At 43.2% G+C, this 26,441-nt stretch overlaps 1 protein-coding gene across 1 annotated transcript in view; it reads left to right on the forward strand.

The window, feature by feature from the left end:
* ADGRA1 (adhesion G protein-coupled receptor A1) overlaps positions 1 to 26,441 on the forward strand; it is a 519,857-nt gene that overhangs the window by 193,565 nt on the left and 299,851 nt on the right. The gene's annotated exons all lie outside the window — the stretch shown is intronic.

Consider the following 26,441-nt stretch of genomic DNA (forward strand, 5'->3'; position numbering starts at 1 on the left):
GGATTGCACTGTTATTGAAACTGATTAAATGCTTCAGTTTTCAGTGGCTGCCTTGCCACTTTCTGTTATTGATTGGAAAGATCAGTCCCTCATGGTTGCTTTGTATTCCTTTCACCTAGTAGAATACAAAGAAAAATAACCCCTACTAGTTAAATCACACTTTTTCCCTCTCAACCAACTTCATTTACCTAAAATGCTACTTGTATTTAGCTACTAAAATGATACCATGCTATCATAAATTATTTCTGCATCAAATAAAACTTGGAGGGATTTTAATTCCTTTTTTCTTGTGTATCTTTTCCTTGCTGATTTTACCCAGTTGACAGTTCTTGATGAAGAGGTATGGAGGGAGTTTTGTTACTACTGGTAGCATTTGTCTAGGCAGGCCAATTCTCAAAGCTACATGCATTGGCAGGGATTCTGATGGGTACTCACTATGGGCATGCTGAGAACTCAAATAATCATACTTTATGAGTGTAATACCCTAAAGTACTTAGAGTACTAATTAAGTACTGCCAAATCACTTTAATTTCTGTACGTCTGTGTGTGAGTTTTATCTTGGATAGCGAAGGACAATGGTTTCCTCATTTGTCTTTATAATGAAATCACAAGATGTACCACTGAATTTTAGCTTTTATTTTGCAACAATTTTATTTTACGTTATACAAAATTGACTAAGTGGTTCTTTAAAAAGATTGAATAAAGTGTGAGACTGGAGGGAAAGCAGATTTAATAATGCCAGGTTTTCGCTGAACCACAAAATAAAAATCATTAACACTATTCTGACAGAACTAATTAAATTACCAAATACTGGCTGCTTAAATCACTGGGTAGATATTGCTTTCTCTTCCCCTCCCTTTTTTTGAAGCTGCAGACATTCTATATTGTTTGCAACCCATCATAAAACTAACCTTCCGGGAGATAGGATCAAATTTGCCATGGCTCTGTAACAAATCTGAAGCTTTATAGCAGATCTGTTTTGTTTCTTTCCTTTCTGTACTTCATGCTGTTGCAGAATAATACCCACATATTAAATATTTCAATATTGTGGTCTAAGATTGCTTTTGAATGCTATAGTTATTATATTTTCAAAAGGTAAAGTATTTGGCTGGTGAAAGACAGCAGTTTTATTCATCAATTTTTATAACTTAATTTCATTTTATGTACTATTGTAATAGAATCTATAAAAAGGGAATTAAAGGTGATATTGTTTCAGTACCCATGATCTTGGGACATCTGTGGACTGTCTGGAGGTTTGTCAGGTCATTGCTTTTTAACATCTTCTGTTGGTTAATTTGTATAGAAAGTTTATTTAATAGTAGGTAAGTAGAGAGTTAATAGGAAGCTTATTAATAGTAGAAAAGTTGAGATAGTAGAAAGTTTATTAATAGTAGATAAGCATCCTAAAAGACATTTTGTCCACCATTACTTACCTCCAGCAATGGAGTGCTGTGGAGGAGTATTTGGTTGTATTCTATGTGTACTTACATAAAGTACATCATTGTGCCAGGAGTGAAGCTCCAGCATTTGCCCAATGTATAACCATAGAGTTTTGGGTGAATGCTAAAGCATCACCCAGCACAATGATGTCATGTCTAGGTGACATGATCCTTGGATGCTGATCATGCCCCCTCCCCCCCCCCCGCCATTTTGGTGGGTATTTCCTCCTGCCACTCAGTGGCAAGATGGCAAGCCTATTTAGCCCACTCTGATTGAAGGATTGTGATTCCTGTCGTTGCCAGCCAGGAAAAAATAAGTAGTGATGCATCTTATGGTAACAGTATAGCTATTAATAAAAATATAGCAACAGTATAGAACCAGAAATCTTAGAAAGTGAAGTAAAAGCTGCACTCAAAGCAATTGGGAGAAACAATGCACCTGAAGTAGATGGAATACCAATATAGCTACTTCAAGCTACAGAAATTGAGTACATCACAATATTAACAAATATGGAAAACAAAACAATGGCGCACGGACTAAAAACTCTCAATCTACATTCCAATTTCAAAAAAAGGGTGCCAAAGAGTGCAGCAAGTATCGGACAATCACACTAGTTTCCCATGCAAGCAAAGTGATGCAAAGTTTTTACAACAAAGACTGTACAAAAAATGCCAGATGTTCAAGCTGGATTCAGAAAAGGAAGAAGCACCAGAGATCACATTGCAAATTTACCATGCCTAATGGAATATTCCAGGGAATTTCAGAAGAAAATCAGCCTGTGCTGTATAGATTTCACCAAAGCTTTTGACTGTGTGGATCATGAAAAGCTATGGATAGTGTTAGAAGAAATGGGGGCGCCACAGCATTTGATTGTTTTGATACACAACCTGTACTCTGGACAAGAGGCTACTGTCAGGACAGAATATGGAAAAACAGAATGGTTTCCAGTTGGCTAAGGTGTCAGACAAGGATGTATAATATTTCCCTACCTGTTCAACCTCTATGCAGAGTATATCATAAGGAAAGCTGGATTAGATCTAGAAGAAGAGGGAGTGAAAATTGGTGGAAGGAACATCAACAACTTGAGATATTCAGATGACACCATGTTACTGGCAGAAAATAGTGAAGACTTGAAATGACTACTAAGGAGAAAGCTCCAAAGCAGGATTACAACTGAACATCAACAAGACAAAAGTAATGACTACTGAGGAATTACACAATTTTAAAGTTGAGAATGAGGAAATTGAAATTGTCCAAGATTTTCTATTCCTTGGCTCAATCATCAACCAAGACTGCAATGAAGAAATCAGAAGACTGAGACTTGGAAGAGCAGCTGTGAGGGAGCTAAAAAAGATCCTTAAAGATCTTTTTATCTTTTGGGAACCAAGATAATCCAAACTATGGTATTCCCCATTGCCATGTATGGATGTGAAAGCTGGCCAGTAAAGAAAGCTGACAGGAAGAAAATTGATTCATTTGAAATGTGCTAGAGGAGAGTTTTGCAGATACCATGGATGACCAAAAAGGCAAATAGGTGGGTACCTGATCAAATCAAGCCTGAATTCTCCCTAGAAGCTAAAATGACAGAACTGAAGCTATCGTACTTTGTTCACATGATGAGAAGACAAGGTTTTCTGGAAAAGTCAATTACGCTAGGAAAAGTGGAAGGCAGTAGGAAAAGAGAAAGACCTAAAACAAGATGATTTGACTCAATAAAAGAAGCCACATCCTCCAGTTTGAAGGATCTGAGCAAGTCTGTTAATGATAGGATGTTTTGGAGGTCTTTCATTCATAAGGTTGCCATAGGTTGGAGGCGACTTGACAGCACATAACACGTACACACACACAGCAACTATGTCTAATTTTCTTAGTCAAACATTTTGGCATGAAAGGGGAACTTCTTGGAACCCAGAATAATTACCTTTCTTCATCAGTGTCTGTTGCTATTTACTGCTTTACTTATCAATTCCTATTTGAACCTTTTTAAAAACAACTTAGCTTCCTTAATTCGCTGAAATTCTATTCTCAGCCAACTGGAAATCATACAGCAACTGCTGTCCAAGGCTGGATCGGGGGGGGCAGGGGGGGTAGTCTGCCCCCGGCGCCGCCAGTGAGGGGGCACTGGGAGCAGCTGCCGGGAGCACGCAGGCATCAGCACAGGCAGCCTCGCAGCCCCCCGCGCTGCCTTTCACCTGCCCCACAGGACAGGGGGCAGCCGGCTTGCCGCACGCCCCCTGTCCTGCAGGGCAGGCAAAAGGCAGCATGTGGGGCTGGGAAGCCGCCTGCACTATTCACCTCCCCGCAGGACAGGGGGTGGCCGGCTGCCCCCTGTCCTGCAGGGCAGGCAAAGGCAACGTGGCTGCCTGCACCATTCGCCATTTGCAGTAAGCCGGCTGCCCCCTGTCCTGCGGGGCAGGCGAAAGGCAGTGCGGGGGACTGCAAGGCAGTCCTGCCCCGCAGGACAGGGGCGAATGGTGCAGGCAGCCACGCTGCCTTTTGCTTGCCTTGCAGGACAGGGGGCAGCCGGCCGCCCCCTGTCCTGCGGGGAGGCAAATGGTGCAGGCGGCTTCCCAGCCCCACATGCTGCCTCCACTGTTCCACCTTGTGTGATGACATCACTGAAATGACATCATCACACAGCGCCGGGAGAGACCATGCGCGCGAGGGGTTGGGCTAGGGTTGCCCTGGGCACTATTCAGAGGGAAGCAAATACTTTCTGCCCCTGCACTGAATTCATTTTGTGGCATTATAAGGCCAGTTGAGAAATAGGGCAAAGTGTTTGCCCAGGTAATTTTATCAAGTCCTTTGATGCCATTAAGAGGGAGACAAATGCTTCCTGCAGTAAATCGACTTAGTAACATTATAAGGCCAGTCAGATTAGTCACATAATGGTCAATTCACAATCAGGGCTGGAAGCTTTGCCTCCCTCTGAATGACATCGAAGAGGGCAGGGTTTGGTAAAGTCACCTGGGCAAACTCTTTGTCCGTTTTCCCAGGATTTCCTCAAAAAATCACTGAAAGTGTACCCCCATATCAGAAGGCTATGAAATCAGGTGGCCTGCCAGCCTTAACTGTAGCTCAGTCCAACTTCAGCGGATCCAGTTCAGTATCAATATAAACAAACTAATACACATGCTATATTAGTATAACCTCTGCCTGTGTGGGCTCTATAGAGCTATTCAGGAACAGAACTTGCAAAACAATTTAAGTTAAATGAACTTTCTATAACTCAAACTCCTCCAATATACATAACAATTTAACAAGATTTATAGCTAAGTACATAAATGTAACAGGGAACAGAAACCAGCAACAATCGTTCTCCATAGAAGGACTCACGGAGAATGATTGTTGCTGGTTTCTGTTCACTGTTACGCTGGGTTTTGCTTGCAACAACTCTGTGATGGGCCAAGCACAACTTCGCCAGATCACCAAAGTGTTGGGTTATTTCAGCCCAGTCTTGGAAAAGGGAACAAATGGGTCACCACAGAAACCCAGCTATAATCTTCACCTTGAAAAATATAGCTCTGAAATAACATCATGATTACAATAATACTAAAGTTACCCCTTTCTGATAAACATTCACCTATACAAATTTCATTTACCTTATATCAAGTTAAAAGTTGCCAGGATTTTATACAGCTCCCCAACAAACAGACTCGGCCTGTGTTGCTAGTCTTCATTCACCCCTACTGGGCTAAACCAATTAGTTCCTGTGGATTGCATTAGCAGGGAAACCAGAAAAATTATACAAATCTCAATGTTTAACATTATATAGTAGTATATAGTGCTCTTTTAAGATTAGGCATGAGTCGTTGGAAAGACTGGACATAATTGCAAGAGCTACTGGTATAATGTATTTCCATACATTATAATTCTATTAATTTTACGTAAAGAAAAAATATACAAGCCTGTCACTGAGTATTCTTGTGAGTCATTGAAAGTTGACTATACTAATGAAATTAATTTTGCAACCATGCTCGACCCATGACATTTTTCTTGGCAACAGTTAACTCCATATGGGAGACTCCAGAAGATGTTTTTAACTTGCTTCTAGTTCACATTATTACTTCAATAACATTATTGAATTATGTTGAAACTGTCAAGAGTGATTCTGGCTCATAGTTTTTATAGCCATATGAAAATATATAAGTAATCAGTATATCTAATTATCAATGTGGCCCCATCTGTGGATACTTAATTCAGAAACTGGAGCCATGAACAGAGAAGACAAACCTTTTAACATGCTTGAGAAAAGCCCCAGGTTTGAAAACAAAACCTGAAATCTAAAAAAACAAAAACAAAGTACATTGGGGGGTTAAATCTCCCCAAAATAATAAAAGCAGCACCTGCTTTTAAGAAATGAATGCTCTCCATGGCCCTTGTGGTGGTTGCTAGGCGACCACAACACAATGCCAGTATTCAGTCCTTGCTTTCTGTTAGTAAAAGGTAGGGACCTTTCCAGGGCTCACCTCCCTCTCTCCTTGAAGGGAAGACTCCTCATAGCCAGGCATGGCAACAAACAATAGATGAGTCAGTACCACCCAACTTGCTCAACTAACCCAGGCCCAGTGGCAAACACCTGCTTGACTCACCAGTATTTGACAGCAGCCGCCACATTGAAAGCCAGCATATCAGACTAGAATCTGGGAGACCCAGGTGTGAACCCCACCTTTGTCATGAACTGGGTGAACTTGGGCTAGTCACTCAGATCCAAGCTACAAGTGATGCCTGACATGAGTTGGACATGTGTCGGATTCCCTCAAGTTTTTATGGGAAATGTAGGTGTCCAGGTCTTGCAGCTTGGCTCTCCATAAAAGCCAATTTAATTGAAGTTTGCAGAGCAGGCTCTAATGGGGACCAATTGGAGTGGGAGGGAGAACCTGTGCTCGGGAGGGGAGAGCAGGTATTGGGCTCTTGCTGGGCACGCCTACTTCTGCTGTGTGTGTGTGTGTGGGTTTCAGGGCCCCTCTCCTGCCCCCCTCAACCAGGGCTGCATTCCCAGGTCTGCTTATGGCTGGGGGGGACCCCTCCCCTTTCCCCACCACCTAGCTGAGCGTGCATGCCTGGCTGTTCTAGGGCAGTGTGGCAGCTGGCCAGAGTGTTTTCCCCTTGCTCCGCCCTCCCTCAGCGCACCCCGTGACCCTGAGCCACATCACCCTGCTGGGGCCGGACGAGCGGGGGGAAAGAGGCAGCAATACTCTGGCCCAGGTGCAAAGGCAGCCAGGCCAGCCCGCATCCTGAAGCCGTGTCGATCTGAGGGGGCCGGTCTGTGGAGGGGGAGGCAGCAATGTTCCAGTTCACCCTGTCCACCACAGTGTGGCCTGGAGCACATTGTGGAAATACAAGGCCCATCTTTTCTGTAATGACCACCTACAGTCAAGTATTCTGTTAACAAATACAGTAAATTACGAAATAACACAGTACATCTTGACTAAGTAGCTATGGGTAAGAGTTGTACTGTTATACTCTTTGTGTGCTGAAAATGTTTTGGTACTTACCTGCTATATACGGGAGGTTTTTTAAAGAGGGGTGTGATTTAAGAAACAGATTGAAAAAGATGAACAGGAATATGAGGGTTTTCATTTGGTCTATCATAAGTTTTTTTTAAAAAATCTCTTCTGAGTTAATTTCACTGTACATTTGATCTGGAAGAAATCATGTGTGTCAGGTGTACAAGAGAAGGAGAAGCCACTACTCTTGAAGAAAGACAGACTTACTTATTAGAGCTAAGCTCTCCAAGAGTGACATGGTATCCTATGTAGCTATATGAATAAGTGACGCAGGCTTTTCAATGATAGGAGACTGTAATAAGAGTTGTTATCAGAATGCTCTTTATCAAAGATGATGAGCACTAGATGAAGCAATGTTGTTGCAAATGGCTGAGTAGTATTATATGTCCATACTGATAGGTATTTAAGTTGGTTAGATACAATGAACAGGAAAAACAAGGAAGTGCTCTTTCAACCAGCCCTGTCAAGTGTGACTACACATCATTATTTCAGTTTTTAAAAGAGGTCTGTCACCTTGTATTTTGAAAAACAGTTTTTGGGATGGTTTTCTGAATCAAGAAATAATGGAATATAATATTAAAGGCAAGCCAAGTTTGGGGTAAGCTCCTTCACAGTATATTCAAACATCACAATATCAAACTGTCAACAAAACTGACACTGTACCATGTTGCCAACATGACAGTCCTTCGTAGAGATTTGAAACAATAATGTGCTTCTGAAGCAGCATAAAAGATGTTGCACATTCTGTCTTCCCTTTGTTTTGAAGGTCTTCTGGCAACACAAAAATGTCAAACATTACAATCCAATAAAGAATTAAAGCAACCAGCATTTCTGGGACTGGCGATCAAAGTTCAGCCAGGAGGACATTCCTCGTGGAATAGGGTTCTCTGTTGTGAGCTGAAACTTAGAAAATGTATGAAAAGTGACCAGTTAAAATGATTCAAGTAACCCATAAGCTTATGTTATATAAAAATGATTCATGACTAATGACAATCCAGAAATTAGAATCTCTGTCAATAAAAATGGCATAGTTGTAAATATTTCAAGGGAGACTGATGAGAAACTGGTTCAGTAAAATTTCAGTTGTCGTATTCAGCCAGACAGTATTATATGGATTGTGTTCCTCACAATCAGATGAGCCGAGACTTTTATCAACACAAAGATGGATACCTAATTAAGACACAGAGTGAAAAAATATCCTGAAGGATATTTGCTAAGAATAGAAATGTATTAAAAACTTTTTAACTGTAGCAATTAAGAAGCAATGTAAGACAACAGGCATCTTTTGCAGCAAAAGAGATTTTCATGATATCAGCCATAATACTAGCACCTTAGAGAAGCAGTCTGCAAACTACACTTTATACTGTGCATCAACGAAGAACATACTATTACAGCTAGAGATAGGCATTAACCAGGAAAATGCTGAACCGCACAGTCCATGGTTTGTGGCATTTCACAAACCATGAACCACCATGAACTTGCCCCAATTCGCGAACCAGTTCGTTTGGTTTGTGAAAATATCACTTCCGGGGCAGCAGAAGGAATGCAGAATAGGGGTGTGCACTTCTGGTTTCCCCCCTTTCAAACGCCGGCAGCTTTTCAGCTGATGGGAGGAGGATTCCCCCATCAGCTGCAAAAAGCTGCCGGCATTTGAAAGCAGCAACACTTCTCTTGCGCAGCAAGAAAAATGTTGCAGCTTTCATACACCTGCCACTCTCCTTTTCCCTGGGAGCTAAAGTGAGGTAAGGGACATAAGGCTGCTTCTCTTTTGGTTTCCTTCCTCCTAGGTATGCAAGCACTCTCTTATTTTTTTGTTTCTTCAAAGCCAAGAATGATTCTTAATGTTGTTGCTTATTCCCTGCTGGCTTTAAAAGCCAGGAAAGGGTTAAATGGCTGCTTTCCCCTTCCTCCTTTGGGGTATGCTCACACACTTTCCCCCCCCAAAGGCAAGAATGAGTTGTAACATAGTAACATTGTAACATTACTGCACATTTCTCCTGGCTTTAAAAGCCAGTAAAGGATTAAACAGCTGCTTTCCCCTCCCTCCCAAGCATGTTTCTGGCTTTGCCAAAAAGAAAAAAAAATACCAAGCATTTTACACAGCCCTTTGGAAACAAAGTGGCAGGGAAGCTGCCGGAAGGGGATGAAGTAACAGCATTTTGACCCTTTCCTGGCTTGGCTTTTACAAAAAAATAAATGAGACTGGAACAAACATGAAAAGTACATGTTTCCCCCTCAGAACTCTGCCACCAATTACCTCTCCATTGGACAGGGGGCAGCCCAATCAGCAAATGCGGGGTTTTCCCCCCCAACATTGCAACATTACTACGCCTGCTCAAAAGTTTTTTTTTTTAAAGTATGATGTGAATTGCAAAGCCCTGAAAGCCTGAAACTGGACTGAGGCATCACACAAGAAAAGTGTTGCTGTTTTCAAACACCAGCAGCTTTTTTCAACTGATGGGGGATTCCCTTCCCATCAGCTGAAAAGCGAGTGCACACCTCTACTGCAGAAAGCCCATCCGCGGTTGCCTAGGAAACTGATTGATTGGTGCCAGGCTGTTGGCAGTGATGAACCAAAAAATGAACCAGACAAATTGGCCTAAAGTTCATTGCAATTTGTCAGAAATGGGCTCTGACGAACTGCCAGTTCGCAAACCATGAACCAGCCTGGTTTGAGATGAAATTTGCTTCGTATTTCGGTTTGTGCCCATCTCTAATTACAACTTATTCTCTTTTTTTATTATTATTATTATTTAATATCTAACATAAAAAAAATACAGAAAACTACAGAAGACTACAAAAGTATAAAGGGGAGGGGGAAAAAAAGGGAAGGGAGAACTGGGAAAAGGGAAATCAACATAAACAACAAACACTACACTACATGTCTTGTATTCCCTTCATACTGCAATTTTTCTTAAAAGTTAACTTTCTAATATGCTATCAGATTGGTAGGTCTTATACAATACAGATTATATTCAGGATCAGGACTTCTCCCCCCCCCTTGCGTCTCGGTCTCAATTCTCTCTGCGCAGCTGTAGCAGCTGCGCCTGCTCTTTCCTCCCCCCCACTTTCCCCTTCAAACTTCGAACTTTCTTCCTGCTGAAACTCCTGATGGTTGAACAAAAAGTCTGTCAGCTGCGCGTCTGATGTGATCTTGTAAGTTTGATCTTTATATCTGAACCAGACGCCTTCTGGAAACAGCCATTTATATTTTATATCACATTTCCACAAGAAAGCCGCAAGTCCTTTATACTTGAATCTTCTTTTACGAGCCAAAAATGGAACATCCTTCAATATTTTAACCTTATTGCCCAAATAATCCAAGTCCACATTATACGAATTGTCTAAGATGGTGTCCCGAGTCTTCTTAGATGAAAAGTCAATAATAATCTCGCGAGGCAGCTGCCGCTTCATTGCATACTTTGAAGATGTCCGCCGGACTTCCAAAATATCGTTTTTTATCTCTTCCTTAGTTGCCTCTGCGAATGGCGCCAAAAGTCCAGACACCAAATCTTTTAAATTTTCACTTTGCTCTTCTTTTACATTTTGAAGACGCAATACCGTTTGGGCACGGTCCACTTGTAATCCTATTATTTGATTCTCCAAAAGCTTCACTTCCTTACTTGTTGCTTTCATGAGTACTGCATTCTCGTGCACAGACTGCTCTGCTCCGGTCGCTGTTTCTTTAATGGCTTTCACCTTGCTCTCCACTGAATCAACCTTTTGCCCCATTTCATTCAATTTCGCTACAGAGGGCTGCACAGCATCGAAAACTGCTTGTCTCACCAACTGTTCCAAAGTTTCCCCCTTCCCCTGTAACGTCGCCATCACCGATTTACTCATTGCTGGGCTCTGCTTTCTCGTCGGCATCTTAGGGGGGGGGGGCGCCAACTAAGTTCCGAAACTCGGTGCAGGGGAAGAAGTCTGCGCCTTTTTAGCTTCAATTCCCACCAATCCTTCGCATACGCTTAAAAATCAGAAGGGATTCGCTTACTTACAGGTCTTCACCTTAAATCTGCTTATTGCCGTTCTCCATGGCCCGGCAGCACACGCGGTGCTGCGCAAGTCTGCCGGCCTCCGTTGGAGCAAGCGGGCAATTTACCCCCTGCATTGCTTCCAGGGGGTTCTTCCCGCGGCGCCCCGGATCCAGGCTCCCTCACTGGGAGTCCTGGAGATTAACCCTCGCGGGTCAACCGCCCGGTCAGGCTGCTCAGACAGTTCCCCCCGGACCTGCGGAGAGGAACGTCCAACATGGCCGGGAAAACGAAACCGAATAATTACAACTTATTCTCGTACTTAGGCATGAGTGTATTTTCATGGTTTGGGATGCATTTTACCATTTAATGTCAAGCTGGAACTCCATTCAAGGAAAGAGATGTTATCTCCTAAGAATGTGCATGAGCTAAATGAGATCCAAATGAAAAAAATTGGCTTTAATTCTGTATATGTAAATTTTTCTGTTTACTTGCTTTTCTCTCTGTTCCTGTGCTTGCTAAACACAAGAATAAATGTTTTGCTTGCATATGCTGGCAAACATGCAAGCAGCGCTTGAGACTGGGAGGGATAGAAGGGAATGTTACATTTGCTGTCCTCTGATGCCAGCCAGCATCTGCCACACTGTTTCCCCTCAATAAATATGTATAAAGTGAAATCAGTAACTCACAGAAAGACAGTCATAAAGCCAAAGTATACAAGATGTGACAGATGACTGGGGAGAGATCTCTTAACATTTTAAATTTTCCTTAATAGCGGGTAATGTGAGTCAAGGCTACAGTACTGGAATAGGGTGGTGGAGGTAGTGACTTGTGATAGATACCTTCTTTGTTCTCTCTGTCTGTAGAACAGAATTTGCACTGGAATGTATATGTACTTATAAAATACTTCCAAAGTATTTGGGTTTTCCCCCAACACTCTCTAATTTTGCAGTAGTCGTTTGTGTATTTTACTTCATTTGATATCTTCAGTTCTTTCAACATTTATGGCTTTTCTCAGTTTGATGCCAACCTGTTAGCAAAGTATTGCAGTACTGTTCCCCTTTAAGCTCACCTTGTCCTTACTCCATTCACTTTTAGGCACCAGGTTGAAATGTTTCTTTTTACCCAGGTTTTTAATTATGGGGTTGATTTTTTAATGTAATTTGTATGATCTACTTCTAGCTTGGCAACTGTTTTAAGAGACTTTAAAGGTTCTCTATGTTTCATGCTGTTTTGATGCTCTGGGTAGGGTTTTAATGGTTAATAACTTTCATGTTGTTTTATTATGTTTTAATTTGTAAGCTGCCTCCAGCAGGTTCCTTGAAGAGGCAGCATAGACATTTTTAAAATAAATATATAAGGGTCAGGGCATGGAAGGACTACTCTCAGGTTCAAAGATGATGTATTCTGTTCCTGTACCAGTAGGAGAAGCTGTGGTTAGTCCTTAACTGCTGCAGAATCCAAGAGGGGCTCTATTGGCATATTTTATAGAACTATATATCTCTTTTCTGCCATTTAAGGAGAAAAGAAAGAGGAATAGTTAACCAAACACCGATCTTGGAGTCCATGGCTATGGTTCCAGCTGCCTTGTTTTCTTAGGAGGAATTGTTGAAGAAGATGGATATTTATGGACCTCACACAGAGGAGGAGCCCCTCTAATACTAGACAGCATGGTTGCCTAAGTGATATCACTCTGATTTTAAATCTAACCACACCCTTTTAAATTGTGAGCACATACATTGTTGTTTCTGTGCACAAGAATCCTCAAAAATAATATGCCAAAGCTTGACGCCTTAATAGCCCAACAAATGCTGAACAAATATATGAAGCTGCCTTGAATTAAGTCAGTTTGTATCCTTGGCTTCATATGAACAACAAAAGTAATCCATAGTTCTTCTTTCCAAAGAACCACTGGCCTACTAGTGAAAGAAATGGGATGGATTTAACCCACAAACAGGGTCTTCTGGAATCCTGGATGGGATCAAAAACTGAATCCATCATAAACTAGCAGTGCTAACACTGAGAAACTGAATGGCTTATGGTGCAATTATGCATATACAGAAATTTAAGTGAAAGGAAATTGCTTGTATTGGGCCATATAGAACAAGTAGAAGGTGTGGCTACTTGGTAACAGTCATTGGTTGGCATCATATATCCTGGTTGTTTGATTGTTTTAGTCTGTTTGTCAAAGATGGCAGTTGTTAACCTCCTCTTCTACTACTATAATGCTGGAACAAAATTCTTCATCCTTCAGTGGATGCAACATAATAGAGTAGCTACACTCTGTCCAAGATAGTGCTTCACCCACAAGCAGAAGTTGCCAGATGAAAGTTTGCTTTACAATCATGCAACAAAGAATGATTTTGAAATTAATTAGAGTGGCAAACTCTGTTGGCTGCCTTTTTCTAGTGGTTCCCAAAGGCATGCAATCAAATAATCAAGGATTATCATAAGGACATTAGCACGTTTTATTCATCATCTTGGAAATGTTTTACTTAACAAAGCTTTTGAGCAGTTTTTTAAAAAAAACTATTAGATTGTGGTTAGTGTTGTCTAATACCTTTTGTGGGATGGGTTGATAGACCCAGGGACCATTGATTTAGATCAAAGCCAACCATCATTCTGACACTGTAAAAAAGGTTAAATAAATGAGAACAGCAACACAAACAAACTTTGTTCTCCAATACTTTCTGCATTATATAAACACTAGGGGTGTGCAAGCCAAAAAATTTCGGCTAAAGCCGAAAGCCGAAAGAAGAATCTCTTTCGAATAAGCCGAAAGCCGAAACGGCCAGCCGTTTCGGCTTTCGGCTTTCGGCTTTGTTTCGGCTTTGTTTCGGCTTTCGGCTTTTTCAATGGGAAAATGCCTCCGTCTTCCCGGACGTCTGGGGGAGGCATTTTCCCACCGAATCAGCCCAAAATTGGTGGGGACCTTCCTCTAACCCCTCTCTAAAAAAACCCCAAGTTTCAGACCGATTGGACTTTGGGGGGCCATGTTATGGCCCCCCAAAGCAGGTCCCACCTATCCTCCCATAAGAAAGCGAAGGAGCAGCATATTGTTAGCATGCTGCTGCTCATCTTCTTCATTATTTCCTATGGGGAAAAAATGAAGAAGCAGGCTTCCTTTGCCAGGGGTGGCATTTTGCATGCAAAATGCCCCCCAGCCCTCAGGGGCCCTTCTCCCACCCTTCCTCCCACCCCCCACCAAGGCTCAGACTGCTCCCACTTGGGGGGGGGCATTTCATGGCCTCCCCAAGTAGGTGCTCTGCTCTCATCTCTACCACTGACAGCTGGGGGAGGCTTGTCTTGCCAGGGGTGGCATTTTGCATGCAAAATGCCCCCCAGCCCTCAGGGGCCCTTCTCCCACCCCTCCTCCCACCCCCCACCGAGGCTCAGCCTGCTCCCACTTGGGGGGGGCCATTTCATGGCCTCCCCAAGTAGGTGCTCTAATCTCTACCACTGACAGCTGGGGGAGGCTTGTCTTGCCAGGGGTGGCATTTTGCATGCAAAATGCCCCCCAACCCTCTGGGGCCCTTCTCCCACCCTTCCTCCCACCCCCCACCAAGGCTCAGACTGCTCCCACTTGGGGGGGGGCATTTCATGGCCTCCCCAAGTAGGTGCTCTTTTCTCTACCACTGACAGCTGGGGGAGGCTTGTCTTGCCAGGGGTGGCATTTTGCATGCAAAATGCCCCCCAACCCTCTGGGCCCCTTCTCCCACCCTTCCTCCCACCCCCCACCAAGGCTCAGACTGCTCCCATTTGGGGGGGGGGCTTTCATGGCCTCCCCAAGTAGGTCCTCTCAGCCCCTAAAGTCCACCCCTTACAGCCCCACACAAACCCAATTCCCCCCCAGCTGCCACACACAGACCCAAATCCCGACATTAGCCCCTCACAGACCCAAATCCACCCCCACCTGCCCCACACCCATAACCCCAGGAACAGGCTGGCAAAGGCCAGCCCTCTCCCTTTGTTCCCTATGCTGGGAACTTCTAAACTCTCTTTCCCTGGGCAATTCTGCACAGCCCAGGGGTGCCACAATGGTGGTCACACTTCTGAGTGCCAGCTGGTCCCTGTGAAAGAGCACCTGAACCACAGACACCCTCCCTCAAATTCCCCCACCACCTACAGAGATGGCTGGCCAGCCAGCCCCATTGTTCCCTATGATGGGAACCAACTGCACAACAAAGAATAAAACACGAACAACACAAAATAAAGTTTTTTAAAAATTATTTTCTCCCTTTCAAAGTACAAGTAGGCAAAGCATTACGACACATTACACCAGCAGTCCCCCACACAGAAAAATTAACACAACTCACTTAACATCAGAGAATCACAAAACACGATTCCTGTCAAAAACACTTTATTTCTTGAACAGCTTTAGGTTACACAGCAGGGGGGCACATCAAAGGGCATGGCAGCAGTATCTTACACAAAAATAACACAACTCACTTAACATCAGAGAATCACAAAAGCACAATTCCTGTCAAAAACACTTTATTTCTTGAACAGCTTTAGGATACACAGCAGGGGGCGCACCAAAGGGCATGGCAGCAGTATCTTACACAAAAATAACACAACTCACTTAACATCAGAGAATCACCCCAAAATATTGCTGTCAAAAGCACTTTATTTCCTTAACTGCTTTAGGTTACACAGTAGGAAGGCACAACAGGGCATGAAAGCAGTGTACTACATAAAAATAACACAACTCACTTCACATCAGAGAATCACACAAACACAACTGCTGTCAAAAACGGTGAATTGGGTTGTATTATTTTGTGTAGTACACTTCTATCATGCCCTTTGGTGCGCCCCCCTGCTGTGTATTCTAAAGCTGTTCAAGAAATAAAGTGTTTTTTTAAAAAAAAAATTTTATTTTTCAGTATACTACACAACACTACAATAACACTACACAAGACTATCACAAGGGAAAGGAAAAGATGAAGAAAAAGGGAAGGGGCGGGGAAAAAGGGACAAAAAGGGAAGGATAACCTACAATCAACACTACACTTCAATGTTTTCCCTTCATACTGCCATAATAAAAAAAAATAGCTCAATAAGATAATGATGGGGTGGTTAATCATACAGAATACACATTTCAAATTCTAATTAAACTTTCCTCCCCCTTCTGGGTCCCGGACGCAACTCTCTCTGTGCAACCACAGCTGCGGTGCTCTTCTCCTCCTCCCCCCCCTCAGGCTTCTCCTTTTCTTCGTTCTTGGTGCACTGGAATTCCGGGTTTTTATCTTCAAAATCCTTTAGTTGATCTTCTGATAGTATCTTATAGGCTTGATCTTTATGTCCAAACCATATTCCTTCCGGAAGTAACCATTTATACTTTATTCCATGGTCCCTCAGAAGAGCTGTGAACTTTTTGTACTTAAAACGTCTTTTCTGGACTAGAAATGGAACGTCCTTCAAAATCTTGACTTTAAGACCCATAAAGTCCAAATCCGCATTGTATGAGTTATATAGGATAGTGTCCCGAATCTTTTTAAATGAAAAGTCAATAATGATCTCGCGAGGCAGCTGTCGCTTTGTTGCATATTTTGAAGAAGCCCGACGGACCTCCAAAATGGCGCTTTTAACCTCTTCTTTAGTTGTCCTCGCGGGTGTCGCCAGTAGTTCTGAGACCAAATCCCACAGATCCTCATTTTCCTCCTCTTTCACATTTTGGAGACGCAAAATTGTCTGCGTTCGTTCCACCTGTAGCCCGATCAGCTGGTTCTCCACCAACTTCAGCTCTTTTTTCGTAGCCTTCACAAGTGACGCACTTTCCAGAGCAGACTTCTCTGCCCCCCCCCGCTACTTCCTTGATGGTTTTCACTTCGCTTTCAATTAAGCCCACCCTTTGATCAGTTTCGTTCAGCTTGTCAACAAAGGGTTTTATGGCTTCCACCACCGCCCTGCGCACCAACTCTTCGAGCGACTCTCCCTTCTGCAAGGTAGCCGAGATTGACTTACCCAGAGCGGGACTTTGCTTCTTTGCTGCCATTTGGGGGGGGGGCGCCAGCCAAATTCTGGAACTCACCGAAGGGGAAGAGCGAGTCTTCTTCAGATCAACCTCTCCTTCACAAACGCTTGTAGAACAGAAGGGATTCGCTTGTTTACAGGCTTCCGCCTGTTTCTTTTATTTGCCGTTTCTCGTTGCCCGGCGGCACTCAAGGCGCCGCGCACGTCTGCCGGCCTCCATAGGGACAAACGGGCAATTCCCCCCCTGCATTGATTTCGGGGGGTTCTTCCCGCAGCGTCCCGGACCCTGCCTCCCTAACTGGGAGTCCTGGGGGCTAATCCTTGCAGATCAGCCGCCCGGTCAGGGTGCCCGGGCGCTTCCTCCCGGACCCGCCGAGAGGAGCATCCGGCATGGCTGAGAAAGCGAAACCGAATCAAGAAATAAAGTGTTTTTGACAGGAATTGTGCTTTTGTGATTCTCTGATGTTAAGTGAGTTGTGTTATTTTTGTGTAAGATACTGCTGCCATGCCCTTTGGTGTGCCCCCCTGCTGTGTAACCTAAAGCTGTTCAAGAAATAAAGTGTTTTTGACAGGAATCGTGTTTTGTGATTCTCTGATGTTAAGTGAGTTGTGTTAATTTTTCTGTGTGGGGGACTGCTGGTGTAATGTGTCGTAATGCTTTGCCTACTTGTACTTTGAAAGGGAGAAAATAATTTTTAAAAAACTTTATTTTGTGTTGTTCGTGTTTTATTCTTTGTTGTGCAGTTGGTTCCCATCATAGGGAACAATGGGGCTGGCTGGCCAGCCATCTCTGTAGGTGGTGGGGGAATTTGAGGGAGGGTGTCTGTGGTTCAGGTGCTCTTTCACAGGGACCAGCTGGCACTCAGAAGTGTGACCACCATTGTGGCACCCCTGGGCTGTGCAGAATTGCCCAGGGAAAGAGAGTTTAGAAGTTCCCAGCATAGGGAACAAAGGGAGAGGGCTGGCCTTTGCCAGCCTGTTCCTGGGGTTATGGGTGTGGGGCAGGTGGGGGTGGATTTGGGTCTGTGAGGGGCTAATGTCGGGATTTGGGTCTGTGTGTGGCAGCTGGGGGGGAATTGGGTTTGTGTGGGGCTGTAAGGGGTGGACTTTAGGGGCTGAGAGGACCTACTTGGGGAGGCCATGAAAGCCCCCCCCAAATGGGAGCAGTCTGAGCCTTGGTGGGGGGTGGGAGGAAGGGTGGGAGAAGGGGCCCAGAGGGTTGGGGGGCATTTTGCATGCAAAATGCCACCCCTGGCAAGACAAGCCTCCCCCAGCTGTCAGTGGTAGAGAAAAGAGCACCTACTTGGGGAGGCCATGAAATGCCCCCCCCAAGTGGGAGCAGTGTGAGCCTTGGTGGGGGGTGGGAGGAAGGGTGGGAGAAGGGCCCCAGAGGGTTGGGGGGCATTTTGCATGCAAAATGCCACCCCTGGCAAGACAAGCCTCCCCCAGCTGTCAGTGGTAGAGATGAGAGCAGAGCACCTACTTGGGGAGGCCATGAAATGCCCCCCCAAGTGGGAGCAGGCTGAGCCTTGGTGGGGGGTGGGAGGAAGGGTGGGAGAAGGGCCCCTGAGGGTAAGGGGGCATTTTGCATGCAAAATGCCACCCCTGGCAAAGGAAGCCTGCTTCTTCATTTTTTCCCCATAGGAAATAATGAAGAAGATGAGCAGCAGCATGCTAACAATATGCTGCTCCTTCGCTTTCTTATGGGAGGATAGGGGGACCTGCTTTGGGGGGCCATAACATGGCCCCTCAAAGTCCAATCGGTCTGAAACTTGGGGTTTTTTTAGAGAGGGGTTAGAGGAAGGTCCCCACCAATTATGGGCTGATTCGGTGGGAAATTGCCTCCCCCAGACGTCCGGGAAGACGGAGGCATTTTCCCTTGGAAAAGCTGAAAGAAAGCCGAAAGAAGCCGAAACGTTTCGGCTTTTTTTCTTTCGGCTAGCCGAAACGTTTCGGCTTTATCTGAAACGTTTCGGCTAACCCAAAAGAATCCGAAACACTTTTGTTTCGGCTTTCTTTCGGCATTCAGAAAGCCGAAACGCACATCCCTAATAAACACCTGTTTAGAGCTGTGACATCTGCACAAGTAGTAGTGTTTTTAGAAGCATGAAAGAAGTTTTATGTGGACTGAGTTATACACCAGTATTCCCTATGATAACAGCAATGGACCTTGTTACCAAGAAGCCTCTGTTTTGTTTTGTCTTTTTCTCTCTTATCTGATATGGGACCCTCTCCTCTCCGTCTTTACAGGGGGAAACAATCATTTTGGGCCATTACCAGCACAAAAATTAGGAAAGCCAGCATAGCAGTCAGGACTTTGTTTAATTTTATCATAAATAGCTGGAGAAGCCGAGTTTTGCTCAGTATTTGGTTATCATTTTAACCAAGGACTTGAAATCATTAACCTTTATCTGAAAAAGGGTTATCCTGCATCAGCATTCTGTCAAAGAAAGAACCATCCCCATGTTTGCTTTCCCCACAAACAGTTTTGACTGCCCCAGTACCTATAGTTAAGATTAGGGGGTGGGTGGATTGCCTGCAGTATGCCACATGTCTCCAATCAAACTTGGATTATCCTCGAACATACTTGGCCTCTGCCTGGAGACTTCCCCTGTTCTCTTATTTGGAAATATCCACCGGGCTCTTCTGTCACCCCTTAATCCATACCCTTTTAAGTCAAAGGACCCCTGGGTCTCTCCCCTCCCCCTCCCATCTTTGCAACCCTAGACAGAATTTTGTTTCTTTTTCACAAGGCTCTTGGTCTGTATCCAGGGCCTGTCCTGAAAATGTACTTCCAAACCACCCCTGTTTGTAGAGTTGCTAACCTCCAGGTGAGGGCTAGTGATCTCACAGAATTACATTCATCTCTACACTGTGGACATCAATCCCTCTAGAGAAAATGGCAGCTTTGGAGGATGGATTCTCTGGCATTATACCCCACTGAAGTCTGTCTCCGAGCTCCTCTACCCCCAAGTCTCCAGGAATTTCCCAACCCAGACCTGGCAACCCTACCTGCTTGGGTAGCTGTTGGGTAGCTGTTTTTGAAAACAGATGGTGTGTTCCTGTTGTTCTTCACCTTTGAAATTTCCTTTTAGATTACTAGCTACCCAGGCTTTGGGCCCATGCCTTAGGAACTGGCCCTGCATGGTTAGGTGACTGTAGCCCCTGCTTTATCTTACTCTACATCTTTGGACTCTTGTCTTCCTGTTTGAGGGGAGAGAGGGGAGAATGTTGCGGGGGGTGGGGTGTACTTACAATATATGGCTCCTTTTAGTAGGGTTTCTAGTGTTGAGAATTATTGCTTGGATGCTTGATATTAGTTTTTGACTGCTCAACAATGCACTACCAAGCAGAATTTCACCCTTATAAATCTATTAGAGTCAATGAGCTTAGAAGGATGTAATTCTTCTTAGGATTGCACTGTAAATTTACTGATTCTCCTGCCCAGATCATTGCATTATTCTCCTCAATGAATTTCATTTCTGTTTTCACCCTATCTGGATTCTCAGAATTCCTTCCAAGCTTGTAGTGTCACATGGAATTATTTAAAGCATTTTTCACATGAGAGCAGAAGTGTGTAAACCAGCCCTGAGAACTGCATTTTTAAAATCAGTGAGTGCAAGGGGAATCACCTGTATCCCAATGTTGGAAGGCCGCAGAATAGAGGATGAACACCCAAGTAAACCAAGGCAGAAAATACTGGTACAGAATAAAAAAGTTTATTAAAGCTGAAGCCCAAATAAACGGATGCAGCACAGATATCTTCGATATGCATGCCATGCAGGGCATGCTTACTATCTTAGATACTCTCTTACGAACAAACTACCAAAGGAATATGAATATCAAGTTACTTCTACAAGAATGCAAACACATCGATTCAGAAATAATCAAAAGTTTGACTGGCGACTGAGATCTGCTAAGTGTTACAATTGACACCCTCTCTTGTTATCTTTCTGCTTGCAATCAGGGGTACATCCAGGAGACAATGAGGGGAGTACTGGGGAATCAAAGCCACAACATTTCGACATTCTTGAGGCCATCTCCTGTTGTAAATCATGTCACTCTGGAACATGCCCATTTCCTACTATCTCCAGCTGAATTGCGAATTTTTCAAAGTCATTGCATGTAGATAAAGTGAGGGGCAAAGGGAAGGAGGCAGCCAAGACTCATCCCATCATGCGTCTTGAAAGAACCAAAGTTTTACCATATGTATGATACATGGAGCTTTGGTTAAACTATATAGGTATGATGAAAATATATTCCCCCTTTTAAGTCTTGGCAGACTCAGAGATCATAAAATCCATCAGGGTCAAGATAATATTGAGAGGTTTTCCCCACCACGCAGGAACACTTAAAAATATTCATAAGAGCATCACACAGGAAAGGTGCACAGTTTACAAAACAGCAAATCCCCAGAAAGGCACACAGGAGAAAGCCTCCAGTTAGGAGGAGCCAGCAGAGGAGAAGGTGCAGCCAACCTCCGAAAACTGGCAACCATCCCCACAGCTCATCTTCCCATGTGAGCTTAACTCCAGTATTGGAATGGGCAATTTTCATTATGCGTTTAGCACGGTCAACATGGAATGATTATAGTTGGGGATATACACACAACATTCAGAGCCCATTAGGGCATCCCTACCCCCCCTGAGACTAAAATGAAGTTCAGGACAAACCTGTTCTGTAGGACCTTTGCCCTCATGGCAGGTTGTTCTGTTGCTAAACTTTCAAGAGTATGAGCAGTTTCATTTGTAGTTTTCAAGGACTGCTTGAAGCCTCCATATTGCTGTTCCCAGCACATTGGTGGTGCCTGAGTAGGAGATAAACAACCCACAGTCCAACCATATATCCTTTTCCAGGTTAATGCAGGGGTTTTGGCATCCTCATAGACATCCCTATGATTCCTAATATGTCCATCTAGCAATTTAGACAGAACTCTAGTAGGGGGACAAAGCAAGACAAATAACATGAACCCTTCCACTGTGGGGGCAAAATTGTATAAACCGGGTCTCCATATACCTAGTAGTGCCCTGTGAGTTCTGCCATAGGAACAGAACATGGCCCAGGTAGAATTAAATGCCATGTACCACCAATACCAGGTGGGGACCAACATTAGAGGACAGAACTATCTATAGGGTGTGGCTGAAATTCATGAGACTCATCTGTGTGGTCATAGAATGAATAGGCATAATCTTCTGAGTCAGCCTGCTCTATTAGAAATCCGTTTACAGTCCAAGGGGTTTTTTTGCTTTTAATTCCCTGTTTACATGCACTGTAGTCCGTTTCTGGTCTGTCCCCATCACAAACCCAGCACCAAACCCCTGTCCTGTTTAAGACCCACAAAAAATCAAAACCTTCCATATGATGCCATGTTGCATTTTCCCAGGTTAATCCAAAGGGCCAAGGGGTTAAGGTGATCTTTTCTGTGATGAGTGGGTAAAGGAGTAGGTATAAGGTATATAGGTTTATCGGTATATGGAAAAAATCCTTTAATGTGAATAGGTTAGGTAAAAACAGCCGTGGCAATAACATACTGCAGTGTGGCCTTTACTCATTGTACATTGTACTGGAAGATGAATGTTATATATTTTTTTACTTGTGATCCATGGACATTGGTATGTTTGGGGAGGGGGAGCATGTGATGTATTTGCTTTTAACCATACTCTCAGTAATCACAGCTACCAATTACTGCTACAGACATTTGTTTATACATCCAAGAATCCACATTAGCCTGAAATATACTTTAATCCATAATCATATTGCTTCCTGTTGTTTATCAGTATTCATTAAAAGTCTGTTCGTGCTATAACAAGGTTTAGTTCATGGATAAATAAGTAATTGTGTGTGGCAGGGAAAGGGGCCTAAAGTTACCCTATGTCACACATGCTTCTTTGGGCATCCTTCTCTGATACTCATGGGTGGGCTTATCATGAAAGTATTTTCCCCACAGAATTGGTCCCCCACTAGGAGGCGATTCAATATGATCGATCAAAGTTCCACCTGCTTTGGTTATTTAAACATTACCATGGATGCAGGTGAGCCACTGACAGAACAAGGACTCTTACTAGTCTAGGATAATGTTTAAAATCCCCCTCCCTTTTCATCAGGCAATTTAAGGCAGTAAGTTTATTGGTTTTAAATTTGTACATTCTCTCTTGATTTTCAGTGTTTTAACCTTTTGATTCTCATTTTCTGCATCAACAACATACACTAGGGAAACGATTCATTTTTAAAAACCTTTGTTCATATTAATAATTTATAGTATCTTGGAATAGATGTAGGCAGCGTAAGCTTTTTGCTTAAATTGTTGTGGGGAGGGGAACCTGTTTATCTGTTTTTCTTTCTGCACAAGAGAGAGAGACACAGTGAGAGTGTGTATGAACAGTCTTCCTAACCCAGCAATTTGTTTTCCTTTCTGTACCAGAAATGAGATTGAATCTTCAGGATTCATACAAGAAATTAGGTTGGGTTCTGAAAACGTTTTGCAGTCAATGAGAACTTAAATATAATGCTGTGGCCTCTTTGTTTTTGGTTACTTTTATTTCTAACATTTAATGACCATTAGCATGCAATATTGCATGTTGCGAAGATATGACAGTACAATTAAGGAACAGCTTTACATAACCAGGCCTGGCACTCATTTGTTTAATTAGTAATGTATAGCTATAATGGTAAAAATGCATGCTCCGAAGGAACATATGTTGTCCTCAATTACCTACTCGAAACAGATTTCTCTGCATTGAGCTTCCTTGCTGGCCGTGACCAACACTGTAGGCTACAGTGTTATAATAGCTTTTTGGAAGTAATTTCTACTGTACATTATGGAGTATTTTTGAACATAGTGATCATTAGGCCATCATGCATACATTTCCTTTCCTTTTTGTTGTGGCAAGAAGAAAATTTCATATATTATAAAGGGGATATATCATAAATTCATATTTAATATAGTCATATATTAATAATATAGTCTTTTTGTACGTGACTCTCATAATGCACTTGTCCAAACACATCTACATTGCTGCACTATCTGTCTAAGAGTCATCCTATTGGCTGTCTAAGACTGATTCGTGCATGCAGAATGATGAGGTATGCATGAAGGGGATAGAGCACTAAAGTGGTAAAATAGATTGCATCATTTCAGACTGCAGGTGGTAAATTCCAGCTTTGAATATTCATTTTGTATTAAAAACTCCATGCCAAAAAAAAACCCCTTTCATGCAAAATCTTCATGAAAGGATGGGGGAAGAGGGAGAAAAAGAGTGACTTGGCGCAGATTGCAAACTCTGAAAATATTTTCTCCCCAACCTGGGTACATTGGGTTGGATCCAGAACAAGATTTCTGCTTTGCTAGAACTCTTTGCGCAAGCAGAAACTCAAGAAAAAGCCTTCAGTAACCACCACTTGCATTAAGTCAGACATATTCCAACTCATGTTCCACTTACACAAAATCCTGTACGACCACTTACTGGGTACTATAATATATAGGGAGGCTAGGTGTTGCCCAAAATCTTGTGCAAGCAGAACTGCACTAACTGTGCAGTCCTAAGCAGAGTTACTCCAATCAGCCCACTGATTTCAGTGATCTTAGACTGGAGCAACCTCTGTTTAGGATTGCACTGTAAGTCCCTTTATGTTTCTTCTTGTGCAGCACTAGATCCAAGGTGTAATGATTCGGTAAGTTTTTATACCTTTTTAAACCTTTGCCTTTGGACCTTTAGTTCTGCTCCTCCTTACATTACCTTAAATTTTTACCACAGGAGGGCCCTGGTCACAACCTACATTCCTTATATTTCAACACCCACTGAGCTTCAGGTGTTCTCTACTTTACCCAGACTTAAACCTCAGAGCACCTTCCCTATTTTTTGTTTGTGTGACCTATATTGCTGCCTCTCCCAGAAGTTATTGCTGCCACCAAAAGCTTTGTCTTAGATCTCTTCTGCTTAACTAGTAGTACAGGAAGGCACAGTTCTAGATAGTAATTTAACATAACAGTCAGCATATAAGGGTGGTTGTGAGGAAAAAATGCACTTTTTTCTTAAACAGAAGTAGAGTTTATTTAAAAGTACATAAGTGTGAGCCAGGGGTCTCTCCAGTAGAGTTTATTTAAAAGTACATAAGTGTGAGCCAGGGGTCTCTCCAGCTCTTGGATTATGGACACCTGTATCCTGAGCATAGTCTTTCAATAAACCTTTTGAACCAAGAGACCTTGTGCTTCTTGCAGAAGGGGTGGGAGACCAACTCGAGATAACTGGGATTCCATAGCCTGACACAGGGTTTTGATATGCATATTGGTTTCAGAATAATTCTTAAGCTTGGTGGTTTCACAAATAATTATCTCTTCATTCTTATATACACCAGACCAGCACAGACAGCTAAAGAATGGAGTTGTCACATTTTGTATGTGATATTAATAATACCAGCTTTTCCCTGTATATGGCAACAAGGCCTGATTGGGGTGAAAGGCAGAATATAAATGTTGTAAATAAATAAAAATAAACATGAAGGCAATTAAGTACTCTAATAAACTAGCTAGAGGAACAAGAGTCTGTACCCTTGACCAACATTCATTGCCATTCAAGCATTCCAAAAGAGAGCTTATTGTGTTGTTGAACTTGAAAATGTTATGGTAATATTTCAAGTCCACACAATTTACTGTGTGCCTTCTAAAAGGTTTTATAACAGAATGTAGCCCACAGCCTGGGGCTACACCAACCTTAGTAGCACTAAGGAGGGCTACAGCATTACTAATATTTGACACCATACCCAGTTGCTTACAGATGTCCACAGTCCTAACAAGAATAGAATTGGTACACCATCCACTGGTTGTACCTTATAGACAAATGAGAATGGAATAGACTGGCAAAATAACCTAAAACAAAATGAAGTCTTCTGACTAGCTGTGGGAAAATAGGTGCAAAGTTCTGAAGAGGTTGTACTTGAAATAAGAGACATTGGTTTTTCAGGTACTCTTTACAAGCAGCATAGTAGAAGTTGCTTGTCTGTGGGTTAATCGTAGGGATGCCAGTCCCCCACTGGGGGTGGGGGATCCCCTGCTTTCACCTGCCACCCTCTGCCCCCGCTTACCTGGCCAGTGGGAAGGGGGAGAATTTGCCTCCTGGCGCGTCCTCCCGGGCAGCTCATTCCTGGGTGGTGCAGCACACTCCTGTGCACCACCATGGCCCGATTCAGGCCCAATTCGGCCAGGTCCAGCCTGATTCAGGCTCTTGTGCATGAGCCATGCATGCCTACATGACTTATCAGCATAATCCATAATGACAAAGAGAAAGACAGAAACTTTTCTTTTTTAAATGTAGTTGTATTTTTCACTAGAATGTCTATTGATGTCTATTTTAAAAGAAATAATTCTCCTCAGAGGATGAGGTGAGTGAAAAGCAGAGAACAGCAATGGTGATCCTCTCTCTGTGGTGGCAAAAAGAGAAGTGAGGGAAAGCACCAAAGGGAGGAGGGGCACCCCTAGTCTTCTAGAAAGCTCTGGAAATCTTCTCCATGGCTGGCCTGCATGTGCACAGTCCCAATGTGTGCCTGC

Source organism: Eublepharis macularius, chromosome 6 (genome assembly GCF_028583425.1).
Source record: "Eublepharis macularius isolate TG4126 chromosome 6, MPM_Emac_v1.0, whole genome shotgun sequence".
Taxonomy (NCBI): domain Eukaryota; kingdom Metazoa; phylum Chordata; class Lepidosauria; order Squamata; family Eublepharidae; genus Eublepharis; species Eublepharis macularius.